Genomic DNA, 15,187 nt, shown 5'->3' on the forward strand with positions numbered 1-15,187 from the left:
GCAAAAATATATATCGTTTCTTTGGTGGTATTCTCATCCCAGAGAATCAATACAAAACTATGGAATGGATGTGTCCTTTTCTTTCCCTGCATTCATATAATCAAATATGTCTGTGTTGTATGTGTGTTTTGCTGTCGTTGTTGTTTAGTCGCTCAGTCACGTCCAACTCCTTGCAGCCACATGGACTGCAGCACCCCAGGCCTCCCTGTCCTTCACCATCTCTTAGGGTTTGCTCAAATTCATACCATTGAGTCGGTGATGCCATCCAACCATCTCATCCTCTGTCATCCCCTTATGTATGTGTATAATAGGCATTTCTCTGCATTTCATCTGTCTTAATCTAAACGATACCATGGAGATTCCACTGAAAAAACTGGTGTAGCCCTAAACACATTCTTTTTAATGACTGCATTATTTTTCCACTGAATGTATGAACCTAATGCCAAATTTTTACATTTTTTCCTAATGGCAAACAAGGGTGCAATCAGTATCCTTATCCATATACCCTCTCAGTTCAGTTCAGTTCAGTTCAGTCGCTCAGTCGTGTTCGACTCTTTGCGACCCCATGGACTGCAGCATGCCAGGCTTCCCTGTCCATCGCCAACTCCCAGAGTCAACCCAAACTCATGTCCATTGAGTCAGTGATGCTATCCAACCATCTCATCATCTGTCGTCCCCTTTTCCTCCCACCTTCAATCTTTCCTAGCATCAGGGTCTTTTCAAATGACTCAGCTCTTCACATCAGGTGGCCAAAGTATTGGAGTTTCAGCTTCCACATCAGTCCTTCCAATGAACACCCAGGACTGATCTCCTTAAGGAGGGACTGGTTGGATCTCCTTGCAGTCCAAGGGATTCTCAAGAGTCTTCTCCAACACCACAGTTCAAAAGCATCAGTTCTGCACTCAGCTTTCTTTATAGTCCAACTCTCACATCCATACATGACTACTGGAAAATCCATAGCCTTGACTAGATGGACTTTGTTGGCAAAGTAATGTCTCTGCTTTTTAATATGCTGTCTAGGTTGGCCATAGCTTTCCTTCCAAGGAGCAAGCATTTTTTAATTTCATGGCTGCAATCACTATCTGCAGTGATTTTGGAGCCCCAAAATATAAAATCTACCACTGTTTCCCCATCTATTTGCCATGAAGTGATGGGACCGGATGCCATGATCTTAGTTTTCTGAATGTTGAATTTTAAGCCAACTTATTCACTCTCCATATTGGTACTTTTATTTAAATGGAATATTCTTCGTATGAGTAGGATTGCTAGGAAAAAGATATGCATTTTTAACGCTAATTTTACTTTTCAAAATAGTCTAACAATTCACATTTTCACTAGTAATGTGTGAGCATGCACCTTTCCACATTTTCCTGAAAGCAGTACCTGTTATGTCTCTCTCTTTTTGTTGCCAACCTGATATCTACAAAGGGATACTTTGATTTGCAATCTCCTGACTTCTTATGAGGAAGGCATCTTGGATTCCTTTTCTGTGTTTAGTGGCTATCTTGGTTTTGCTCTTCTTAAATTGGCCTTTTCACATTTTTTCCAATTTCTATTAGGTTATTTTTATTTTTTTAACTTTTGTATAGTAAAACTCTTAACCTTCATTTTTCATATGCTTTGGAAATATTTTTCTAACTTATCATTTGTCTGTTGAATTTGTTTGGGGTATTTTTCCATACCATATATAAATATATATTAATATTTGAGCAGTCATCTGCTATTACTTCTATAGCTTCTGGGTTTCCTACTAAAGGACTCTACAACCAATGTTAAGAGCTAAATTTCCATTGTTACATTTTTATACTTAAATCTCAAATCTGACTGAAATGTACATGAGATAATGGTTGTACATTTTATTTTACCATATATATAGTGAGGTGTTTGTCAACAATATATGTGAAATAAATCATTCTCAACCACTGAACTGAAGTAAACATTTTGCATGTACTAAATTTCAGAATATCTTATAGGACTGAAAGTGTATTCAGTGCTGCTAAGTCACTTCAGTTGTGTCTGACTCTGTGCAACCACATAGACGGCAAGCCCACCAGGCTCCCTCGTCCCTGGGATTCTCCAAGCAAGAACACTGGACTGGGTTGTCATTTCCTTCTTCAATGCATGAAAGTGCAACGTGAAAGTGAAGTCGCTCAGTCGTTTCTGACCCTTAGCGACCCCATGGACTGCAGCCTACCAGGCTCCTCCGTCCATGGGATTTTCCAGGCAAGAGAGTACTGGAGTGGGGTGCCATTGCCTTCTTCAAGTGTATTCAATAAAAACTATCAAAACAGTGTGAGCACAAGCCAGTTGGAATAGATGCTGTCTGCAAATCACTGCTATGGGACACCATGCAAACATAGTGGATAGCAGTCCTGCCTCGAATCTATTTCTGGGTTCTCTATTGTGCTTCAACGACTTATCAGTCTGTGCCTATGCCAGGATAATACGGCATAATTTCTAATTTCAGAACTCATTAGAATTATTAGAAATGATCATCAGAATAATAGTAGCTAAATGGCACCCCACTCCAGTACTCTTGCCTGGAAACTCCCATGAACAGAGGAGCCTGGTAGGCTGCAGTCCATGGGGTTGCTGAGAGTTGGACATGACTCAGTGACTTCACTTTCACTTTTCACTTTCCTGCATTGGAGAAGGAAATGGCAACCCACTCCAGTGTTCTTGCCTGGAAAATCCCAGGGATGGCGGATCCTGGTGTGCTGCAGTCTGTGTGGTCGCACAGTCAGACACGACTGAAGCGACTTAGCAGCAGCAGCAGCAGCAGCAGCAGCAACACTTGCATAGGACTATGTATGATGTATAATCTAAGAACTTTATGTGAACTGCTTAATCCTTGCAATAACCCTACAAATGAGGTGCATCAAACCATTTTCTAAATTAAGAAACTGAGGGTCAGAGAAGTTGTTACCCAAAATGAGAAATGAAGTGAAAATTCAAACGCAGGCATTCTGATTCTAGAATATTCTTAACCACTAGGCAGTAAAAAGTATTAAAAAAAATCATCTCAGTAAATTAGTTACAAATTATAACTGCTATTCCCTGTACTAGTTCAGTTCAGTTCAGTTGATCAGTCATGTCAGATGCATTGAGACCCCATGAACCACAGCCTGCCAGGCCTCCCTGTCCATCACCAACACCTGGAGTCCACCCAAACCCATGTCCATTGAGTCAGTGATGCCATCTAACCATCTCATCCTCTGTTGTCCCATTCTCCTCCTGCCTTCAATCTTTCTCAGCATCAGGGTCTTTTCAAATGAGTCAGGTCTTCGCATCAGGTGGGCAAAGTATTGGAGTTTCAGCTTCAACATCAGTCCTTCCAATGAACACCCAGGACCCATCTCCTTTAGGATGGACCAGTTGGATCTCCTTGCAGTCCAAGGGACTCTCAAGAGTCTTCTCCAACACCACAGTTCAAAAGCATCAGTTCTTCTGTGCTCAGCTTTCTTTATAGTCCAATTCTCACATCCATACTTGACCATTGGAAAAACCATAGCCTTGACTAGACGAACCGTTGTTGACAAAGTAACGTATCTGCTTTTTAACATGCTGTCTAGGTTGGTCATAACTTTCCCTCCAAGGAGTAAGTGTCTTTTAATCTCATGGTTGCAGTCAACATCTGCAGTGATTTTGGAGCCCCCAAAATAAAATCAGCTACTGTTTCCACTGTTTCTCCATCTATTTCCCATGAAGTGATGGGACCAGATGCCATGATCTTCATTTTCTGAATGTTGAGTTTTAAGCCAACTTTTTCACTCTCCTCTTTCACTTTCATCAAGAGGCTTTTTAGTTCTTCACTTTCTGCCATAAGGGTGGTGTCATCTGCATATCTGAGGTTACTGATATTTCTCCCAGCAATCTTGATTCCAGCTTGTGTTTCTTTCAGTCCAACGTTTCTCATGATATACTCTGCACATAAGTTAAATAAGCAGGGTGACAATATACAGCCTTGACGCACTCCTTTTCCTATTTGGAACCAGTCTGTTTTTCCATGTCCAGTTCTAACTGTTGCTTCCTGACCTGCATACAGATTTCTCAAGAGGCAGGTCAGCTAGTATTCCCACCTCTTTCAGAATTTTCCACAGTTTATTGTGATCCACACAGTCAAAGGCTTTGGCATAGTCAATAAAGCAGAAATAGATGTTTTTCTGGAACTCTCTTTCTTTTTTGATGATCCAGTGGATGTTGGCAATTTGATCTCTGGTTTCTCTGCCTTTTCTAAAACCAGCTTGAACATCTGGAAGTTCACCGTTCACGTATTGCTGAAGCCTGGCTTGGAGAATTTTGAGCATCACTTTACTAGCGTGTGAGATGAGTGCAATTGTGTGGTAGTTTGAGGATTCTTTGGCTTTGTCTTTCTTGGGATTGGAATGAAAGCTGACTTTTTCCAGTCTCTTGGCCACTCCTGAGTTTTCCAAATTTGCTGGTATTGAGTGCAGCACTTTCACAGCATCATCTTTCGGGATTTGAAATAGCTCAGCTGGAATTCCATCACCTCCACTAGCTTTGTTTGTAGCGCTGCTTCCTAAGGCCCACTTGACTTCACATTCCAGGATGTGTGGCTCTAGGTGAGTGATCACACCATCATGATTATCTGGGTCATGAAGATCTTTTTTGTATAGTTCTTCTGTGTATTCTTGCCAGCTTTTCTTAATATCTTCTGCTTCTGTTAGGTCCATACCGTTTCTGTCCTTTATTGTGCCATCTTTACATGAAATGTTCCCTTGGTATCTCTAATTTGAAGAGATCTCTAGTCTTTCCCATTCTGTTGTTTTCCTCTATTTCTTTGCAGTGATCAAGAAGAGGAAGGCTTTCTTATCTCTCCTTACTATTCTTTGGAACTCTGCATTCAAATGGGTATATCTTTCCTTTTCTCCTTTGCTTTTCGCTTCTCTTCTTTTCACAGCTATTTGTAAGACCTCCTCAGACAGCCATTTTGCTTCTTTGCATTTCTTCTTTGGGGATGGTTTTGATTTCTGTCTCCTGTACAATGTCGTGAACCTCCGTCCATAGTTCATCAGGCGCTCTATCAGATCTAGTCCCTTAAATCTATTTCTTACTTCCACTGAATAGTGATAAGGGATTTGATTTAGGTCATACCTGAATGGTCTAGTGGTTTTCTCCACTTTCTTTGCTTTCAGTCTGAATTTGGCAATAAGGAGTTCATGATGTGAGCCACAGTCAGCTCTCGGTCTTGTTTTTGCTGACTGTATAGAGCTTCTCCATCTTTGGCTGCAAAGAATATAATCAATCTGATTTCAGTGTTGACCGTCTTGTGATATCCATGTGTAGAGTCTTCTCTTGTGTTGTTGGAAGAGGGTGTTTGCTATGACCCATGCGTTCTCTTGGCAGAACTCTATTAGCCTTTGCTGTGCTTCCCTGTACTATCAGGGGCTTTAACCATAGAATCTCCATATTAATCAGTCCTAGAAACATTTTATCTCTATGTGTTTGTTAATGAAATAATTAAAATTTCTATGTTTTAAATCATCTTTAGGAATTTTTGTTATGGACATTTCAAGCAACAGCCAATTGCAGTAGACAGATGGCAGGCACTTTGATCTTCAGTTCTGTTCAAAGTATTAAGCATTTTGGATATTACATCACTACTTGGTCATTACTCTTAATTCAGTTCAAAATCTTTAGTATTTTGAATATTATGGCAACTTTCTCATTATATGAGAAAAGGATAGGTAATATGATAGTGTATTCAATGTCAGGACAAGAAGGTTTATTCTCATTCCTTGTGTCCAGTGTGAGCAGTGGAAGGTTGCGGGTGAAAAGTGGCCTTAGGCTACATAATTACTCAGAGATCTAGGTCAGTGGGGGTTTCATCATTGTATATGCTGTCAGATCAATCAGGGGCTTTAGGGGAAGAGAGACCAGAGAGAGTTTGCATTGACTCCAAAATATGTTGCACCAGATGTCATATATGTTTCTTTGACTCACTATCCCTTGATAAGAGGTAGTCATAAAGCCCTAATTGCAAGAGGGCTAGGAAGTACAGCCCTCCAGGATTCCCAGGAAAGAGGAGACCCACACAGGACAAAGAGTAGATGTTTCTCTCACATCCAATCCCTCACCCTTCACAAGGATTTCAATCTATTGTGATATTTTTGTCTGTTCATTCTTTAAAAGTGATGACATAAAGCATATAATCAGAATGGGGATAAAATCTGTTCCTACAAATAGTGTTACAGTTGTGGGTTATATTCTTTACAAAGGTCATAATAACAATAACATTGATTAAAAACTATCATTTGTTGAGCATTTATTGTTAGTCAAGAACTGCTCCTAGATTATCTGACTTTGTAAAAGAGTTCCTAGCATTATCAGAATTTTATAGACAAGGAAGTAAAGCTCAGACAGCTTAAGCAATTCACCCAAGGTCACAGGTGGTGAGCAGCAGCTCAAGGAACTGAAGCTCTGGGGCCTGAACCCAAAGTCCAGGTCTTATCCGTTAGGCCGCATAGCAGCACATGTACCACAGCTGTGCCCCGCTGTATGCTCTGTAAATGCAGCTGCACTTCAAAGTTGCTATAACTCTTAAAGCAGCAAAATCAGGCTTTGACTCACATCAGTTAGCACTGGGAAGCTTCTTACAGATTATTGAGTACAACACTTTGATTTTCTTGAAAAGAAACTGTGTTCATTAGGATAAGGTTAAGCCATACAGTGGCTTAAAGTTTCTTTTTCTCTCATGTAACAGTCCCAGCATGAATGTGCAGGCCTTCAGGGCAGCTTTGCTCCTCACCGTCACTCAGGGACCCAGGTTCCTTCCCACTCCTGTGCTCACTTCCAGGGCTTGTTAGTGAAGCCAGGCACTGCATCCCAGCTCCAGCCAGCAGAGATGGGGGAGTGGGCATGCGCGAGGTACAGGGAGGCTCAGGCCTCCAACACACTAATGACAACTGGCAGGGAAAGATAAGAGCCAGACCCAGGGCAGTGACACGTGGAGGAAGAGAAGAGAAAACAATATTCCATTGTTTCCCAGGGGGAGGAGAGAGTATGGGCTCAAAGTAGGGAATTTCATTAGCCAGGCATTAAAGAATATACTTTGGAGGACAAAACTGCTTCCTGCTTTTTACTGCTTTCTCCTTTCTCTCTACTACCGTCATTACAAGTGCACTCATGAGGGAGGAAAAGGTCTTCAAGCTAGCACTTCATCAGGCAGTAGGAAAGATTCAATAGTGGAACATGCTTCTGTCCTGAAGTAATCAACTCGGATGCTGGGACCGAGATAGTCTGGTTAATGGAACTCTCAAATGAGCCACTGAGAATAGAAATTGAGAAAAGAAATATCTTTTTCTTGGTTTGTATTTTAAATTAAATTTAAATTTAAAAGTAGATGATGCAGTCACATTGAAAATTTAAATGATGAAAAAAGATTTACCCAGAGAACTTTCCCACCTCTGTCTTCTTGCTTTTTGTGAAAATGCAGCAGAGAAGTAAGAGAAGAGTTTATTCTGGCTACTGTAATAGAGAGAATGTTCATTAATAGGGAATGTCCCAAAGAGCAGGAAGATGGCGGGTAAGCAAGGAGTCATCCACAGGAGTCTTACGGGTATTCCAAGGAAGGATGAAAATAGTCTCAGACAGCAGGGCACTCCTTTGCTGGAGATGTCTTAACCTTCATTTTCACTGGAGCACGGGGCTCAGGTAAAGTTCAACATTGTCACTGTCTACCCTCGAGCTTTTCCTGCCCTCTCATAGGTGGCTACTTTACAGGACTGGTATTAGTATTACATTATACTAACACGGGTAAATTTGAATATGTATTCTGCTTTAAGACTTTTTTTTTAAACAGAAGTCTTAGATTCACAATAAAAACGAGAAAAAGGTATACAGATTTTTCTTGAATCCCCTGCCCCTCCATATGTATAGCCTCCCCCATTATCAACATCCCCCACCAGAGGGGTGCATTAATAACAACCAAAGCACCTATGCTGACATATCATAATTACTGTTCATAGTTACAGCTCACTCTTGTTGTTGTACATACTACGGGTTTAGACAAATGTGAAATGACACATCCAGCATTGTAGTGTCATACAAAGTCTTTTCACTTCCCTAAAAATCCTGTGTGCTCTATTCATCCCTTCCATTCACCCCAACTCCTGACAACCTCTGATCTTTTTATTGTAAGTTCCCATAGTTTTGCCTTTTCCAGAATGTCATATAGTTGGAATCATATACCACACAGTGTTTTCAGATTCACTTCTTTCATCTAGTAATATGCACATGTCTTTTCATGGCTCATTTCTTTTTAGCACTGAATAATATTCCATTGTTTGGTGAATATATATTTTTATCCTTTCCTTTCTTACACAAAAAGTAAAAAGTAGCATAGTATGTATACCTTATGCAACTTCCTTTTCTCAAAATTTATAGTATACCCTGGATATCTTTCCATTTCTATACAGACAGCTTCTTTACCTTTCTTATTTTTCCCCACTGCATGCTATTCCACTGAGTGGGTAAACCATACTTATTTAACCAGTTCCATGTGATATTGATTTACTTCAATATTTTGCTATTATAAACAATATTTCAATAAATATCACGTATATCTTCAGTCGTGTCCAATTCTTTGCAGCCCTGTAGCCCATCAGGTTCCTCTGTCCATGGACTTCTCCAGGCAAGAATACCGGAGTGGGTTGCCGCTTCCTTCTCCAGTACATATTATACATTATATACATATATATATCACATTGCATATGTATTGGTATATCCACAGGATCATTTCCAGAAGTGCAATTGTAGGGTTACTCTGTAATATATTTGTAATTTCTATATAATTTGCACATTTTCTCTTGATGGATTTTGTATTACTTTACCCTATTGCCTGTTTGTATGAGCATGCTGTGCCTCTGTAGCCTTACTAACAGAGTGTGTTGTCAAGCGGAATTTTTCCAATCCAGTTGGTGAGAAATAGTATCTCCTAATAGTATTAATTTGCATTTATTTTAAAACTATCTTTTTGACTCAACAAATGTTTTGAAAATTAATTTAGAAATAGACTCTATGAAGCAGCTGACCCCATGAATAATCAATGATCAACCCTCCTTCCCCCAGCCCCTGTTGGACCCCCTCACCAGTGTAAACCTGAAAGAGTATTGTCATTCCACACGGTAGAGAGCAGCACCTCTTCAAGTCCATTCCACAAGATTTACCAACTGTCCTCAAGAGAGATCTGTGCTAAGTCTGAGGCACTCAGACCAAGAAGGTGAGGAGCCTTCCTCACTGGCTGGCTCCTCAGGGGCTTTGCAACTGTGAGGTTCAGTGTCAGGTTCAATGGAGATCTTTTTCTTTTTTCCAGAGCACAAGCAAGTACTTTTCTCAGAATACATTTCTTGAATGGAGAAGGCTTAGGAGGTTGGGTTGTATTTATTATACACTGTTAATGGCCAACTCTGAAAAGCAGTTTAAGTCGTTTTTTAAAATAAAAAGTTTCTATCGTTTTCTTACCATCTTTTATTCTAAACAATGAGGAAGTGAGGGTGAGGATCTCTGTTAATTGAAAGTTGCTAATACTTGGACTAACTGACGTACAGGAATCAGAATGCGGACTTGGCGAACTCCAGGGCCAGTCCAAGGAAATGAGAACCTTAGTAAACTGCTCCTTGCCAGTCCTCTCTTCCCTGGGCTGCTTTGCCCAGTCCCCCCAAAGAAAATAGGCTGGCAGGAAAAGCCCTGCAAACTTATTTGCGCTGACATGCTAAGATGCTAAGAGTTACCAGGGCCCAGGTGGCTCAGGGGTAAAGAATTTGTTGGAGACAATGCAGGAGACAGGAATTCGATCCCTAGGTGGGGAAGATCCCCTGCAGGTGGGAATGGCAACACACTCCAGTATTCCTGCCTGGAGAATCCTATGGACAGAGAAACCTATCGGGCTATAGTCCAAGGGGTCACAAAGAGTCTGACACGACTGAATGACTGAGCATGAGCATGCACACTAAGAATTTGTTTTTCATTCAATTATTGGACAAGCTCTAACTTTATTGTGTTGTGCTGGGTCTCTGAATTTGTCCCACAAGAAATTTAAGGCCCTTCTGGCTCTGCCTCCATCCTTAGTTGCTCAGTGGTATGCGACTCTTGCGAGCCCATGGACTGCAGCCCATGGGGCTCCTCTGTCCAGGGCTCTGCAGCAGCCCCTAATCCAGTTAGGAAGATAAAATGCCCAGAGTGAGGGAACAATGTAAGTGTGATTAAGTGACAAGGTGAGGGGAAGTATAATGTTACTTCTCCCACTCTCTGGTAAAACTATACTGGGAGTTCCCATTGTGGAATCTCCCCAATTCCACAAGTCACGATAAGAAGGAATTTTCCTCTGTCCTGTTTTCCGGAGAAGGTGTTCCTTGGCACTCTCTCTAAGTTTGCTGCCTGCTGCAGGGGTGCAAGCCCGCTGCTGTGGGGAAGCCAACCGGCTTGGCCTGCCTGAAAGCAGAGGGTAGCTTCAGTAGCTTTTGGCTCCACCTAAGGTTTTCCTCTGTTAACTGCATTCAGTTCAGTTCAGTTCAGTTCCGTTCCGTCATTCAGTCGTGTCTGACTCTTTGCGACCCCATGAACCGCAGCACACCAGGCCTCCCTGTCCATCACCAACTCCCGGAGTTTACCCAAATCCATGTCCATTGAGTTGGTGATGCCATCTAACCATCTCATCCTCTGTTGTCCCTTTCTCCTCCTGCCTTCAATCTTTCCCAACATCAGGGTCTTTTCAAATGAGTCAGGTCTTCGCATCAAGCGGCCTGGAGTTTCAGCTTCAACATCAGTCCTTCCAATGAACACCCAGGACTGATTTCCTTTAGGATGGACTGGTTGGATCTCCTTGCAGTCCAAGGGACTCTCAAGAGTCTTCTCCAACACCACAGTTCAAAAGCATCAATTCTTCTGCACTCAGCTTTCTTTATAGTCCAACTCCACATTCATACATGACCACTAGAAAAACCATAGCCTTGACTAGATGAAACTTTGTTGACAAAATAATGTCTCTGCTATTTAATATGCTGTCTAGGTTGGTCATCAGGAAGTTCATGGTTCATGTATTGCTGAAGCCTGGCTCGGAGAATTTTGAACATTACTTTACTAGCATGTGAGATGAGTGCAATTGTGTGGTAGTTTGAGCATTCTTTGGCATTGCCTTTCTTTGGGATTGGAATGAAAACTGACATTTTCCAGTCCTGTGGCCACTGCTGAGTTTTCCAAATTTGTTGGCATACTGAGTGCAGCACTTTCACAGCATCACCTTTCAGGATTTGAAATAGTTCAACTGGAATTCCATCACCTCCACTAGCTTTGTTCCTAGTGATGCTTTCTAAGGCCCACTTGACTTCACATTCCAGGATGTCTGGCTCTAGATGAGTGATCACACCATCATGATTATCTGGGTTGTGAAGATCTTTTTATTCTTGCCACCTCTTCTTAATATCTTCTGCTTCTGTTAGGTCCATACCATTTCTGTCCTTTATTGAGCCCATCTTTGTATGAAATGTTCCCTTGGTATCTCCAATTTTCTTGAAAAGATCTCTAGTCTTTCCCATTCTGTTGTTTTCCTCTATTTCTTTGCATTGATCGCTGAAGAAGGCTTTATCTCTTCTTGCTATTCTTTGGAACTCTGCATTCAGATGCTTATATCTTTCGTTTTCTCCTTTGCTTTCCACTTCTCTTCTTTTCATAGCTATTTGTAAGGCCTCCCCAGACAGCCATTTTGCTTTTTTGTATTTCTTTTCCATGGAAATGGTCTTGATCCCTGTCTCCTGTACAATGTCATGAACCTCATTTCATAGTTCATCAGGCACTCTATCTATCAGATCTAGTCCCTTAAATCTATTTCTCACTTCCACTGTATAATCATAAGGGATTTGATTTAGGTCATATCTGAAAGGTCTAGCGGTTTTCCCTACTTTTTTCAATTTGAGTCTGATTTTGGTAATAAGGAGTTCATGATCTGAGCCACAGTCAGCTCCTGGTCTTGTTTTTGTTGACTGTATAGAGCTTCTCCATCTTTGGCTGCAAAGAATATAATCAATCTGACTTCCATGTTGACCATCTGGTGATGTCCATGTGTAGAGTCTTCTCTTGTGTTGTTGGAAGAGGGTGTTTGCTATGACCAGTGCATTTTCTTGGCAAAACTCTATTAGTCTTTACCCTGCTTCATTCCACATTCAAAGGCCAAATTTGCCTGTTACCGTGAACTTCCTGATGTTCAAGCTGGTTTTAGAAAAGGCAGAGGAACCAGAGATCAAATTGCCAACATCTGCTGGATCATGGAAAAAGCAAGAGAGTTCCAGAAAAACATCTACTTCTGCTTTATTGACTATGCCAAAGCCTTTGACTGTGTGGATCACAATAAACTGGAAAATTCTGAAAGAGACAGGAATACCAGACCACCTGACCTGCCTCTTGAGAAATCTGTATGCAGGTCAGGAAGCAACAGTTAGAACTGGACATGGAACAACAGACTGGTTCCACATAGGAAAAGGAGTACGTCAAGGCTATATACTGTCACCCTGCTTATTTAACTTATATGCAGAGTATATCATGAGAAACGCTGGACTGGAAGAAACACAAGCTGGAATCAAGATTGCTGGGAGAAATATCAATAACCTCAGATATGCAGATGACACACCCTTAGGGCAGAAAGTGAAGAGGAACTAAACAGCCTCTTGATGAAAATGAAAGAGGAGAGTGAAAAAGTTGGCTTAAAGCTCAACATTCAGAAAATGAAGATCATGGCGTCTGGTCCCATCACTTCATGGGAAATAGATGGGGAAACAGTGGAAACAGTGTCAGACTTTATGTTTTGGGGCTCCAAGATTGCTGCAGATGGTGACTGCAGCCATGAAATTCAAAGACGCTTACTCCTTGGAAGAAAAGTTATGACCAACCTAGATAGTATATTCAAAAGCAGAGACATTACTTTGCCGACTAAGGTCAGTCTAGTCAAGGCTATGGTTTTTCCTGTGGTCATGTATGGATGTGAGAGTTGGACTGTGAAGAAGGCTGAGCGCCAAAGAATTGATGCTTTTGAACTGTGGTGTTGGAGAAGACTCTAGAGAGTCACTTGGACTGCAAGGAGATCCAACCAGTCAACTCTAAAGGAGATCAGCCCTGGGATTTCTTTGGAAGGAATGATGCTAAAGCTGAAATCTAGTACTTTGGCCACCTCATGTGACGAGTTGACTCATTGGAAAAGACTTTGATGCTGGGAGGGATTTGGGGGCAGGAGGAGAATGGGATGACAGAGGATGAGATGGCTGGATGGCGTCACTGACTCAATGGACAGGAGTCTGAGTGAACTCTGGGAGTTGGTGATGGACAGGGAGGCCTGGCGTGCTGCGATTCATGGGGTTGCAAAAAGTCAGATACGACTGAGCAACTGAACTGAACTAGGTTGGTCATAACTTTCCTTCCAAGGAGTAAGTGTCTTTTAATTTCATGCAATCAACATCTGCAGTGCAATTAACATTTGCAGTGATTTTGGAGCCCCCGCAAATAAAGTCAGCCACTGTTTCCACTGTTTCCCCATCTATTTGCCATGAAGTGATGGGACCAGATGCCATGATCTTCGTTTTCCGAATGTTGAGCTTTAAGCCAACTTTTTCACTCTCCTCTTTCACTTTCATCAAGAGGCTTTTTAGTTCCTCTTCACTTTCTGCCATGAGGGTGGTGTCATCTGCATATCTGAGGTTATTGATATTTCTCCCAACAATCTTGATTCCACCTTGTGCTTCCTCCAGCCAGCGTTTCTCATGATGTACTCTGCATAGAAGTTAAATAAGCAGGGTGACAATATACAGCCTTGACGTACTCCTTTTCCTATTTGGAACCAGTCTGTTTTTCCATGCCCAGTTCTAACTGTTGCTTCCCTACCTTCATTAATATTGTCAATAATGTAGAAGTGGGGGAGAAAAGCTGAATCTGCTTTATTTTTTCCCCTCAGTCCTCTTTTCACCTTAAAATTAGTCTTTAGTTCATGTGGCCACAGATTCCTTTTGCTGGAGGCAAAATAACCAGGTTCTCAGTCTGAGCACTGGTGAGTAGATTTTGGGGCAGCCTAAAAAGAAACATGGTTTTTCAGCACACCTAAAAAGAGGATATATTAGAAATGCCAAATTGCTACTATAAAAAGCTGGTTTCTCATCTAACATTTAGGTGATTTAACATCTAGGACTTTCAAGGAGTTGTACAAAAGTTTGTAAAATACTTGTTTAAATATGGTCTCAAGAGGTTAGGAGCATTAATTCAAACTGGATGAACTTACATATGACTCTGTATTGAGTTCTTACTCACAAAAGTAATTCTGTAATCAAATACTACAACCAAATACTTAATTACAAAGATCTTCATCTTAGGGTCATTTATAGCGGTGAAAAATATGGAAATATTTATAACAAAATAAATAAAAATAAATAACATTTTAAAAATTAGGTCTTTGAAGAATTCTTAATGGAATTGATAATGTTTAATGTTAAGTAAAATATGGGATATCTATATTGTTAAGATCATGTATACATATGGAAAGGAAAAAAACTCTAAGAAAATACTATATATTAAAATGTTAACAGCGTATTTCTCTGCCAAAAGTGGTTTTTTCCAGATCTTCTATAATACATATGTACCATTTTCACAATCAGAAAAAATTTTAATAAATACTGTTATAAAAAATTGTATCTAACATGAATGTTATGACAATGAATTAAAACAATATGACAAATTAATTATTGTTATATTTTTGGTGTAAATATTGTTCCTGTCCTTTAAAAGACTAAAAAATAACTACTATTCCTTCATAGTAAAAAAAAAGTTTAAAAAGTTTTGTTTTCTGTTCTTCTGAAACACATGGACTTTTTCTCTTACTTTTGGCACCTAAGTGAGGAAATTGAAAATCTATTCTCCAATTTACTCTTTTACATGGACAACACATTCTTAAAAGTTAGTGCAATAAAGTTGTAATTTCTCTTAGAACACTAACAGTAACAACAAAAAAATCTGTTCTCCATCATTATCACATTTTTACAAATCCCAGTTGGAAAAATTAGTTGAAATCATGGTAAATGCTAAGAAAAATCTAGTCCTCCTTCAACAAAATCTCCTGGGCTTAAAAAGAAAAAAAGTTAACATTAGGCTATGTGATTTTTAAAAACCTCCAGGGCAAAAGATTAAATTAGGA

Source organism: Capra hircus, chromosome 3, assembly GCF_001704415.2.
Source record: "Capra hircus breed San Clemente chromosome 3, ASM170441v1, whole genome shotgun sequence".
NCBI lineage: Eukaryota > Metazoa > Chordata > Mammalia > Artiodactyla > Bovidae > Capra > Capra hircus.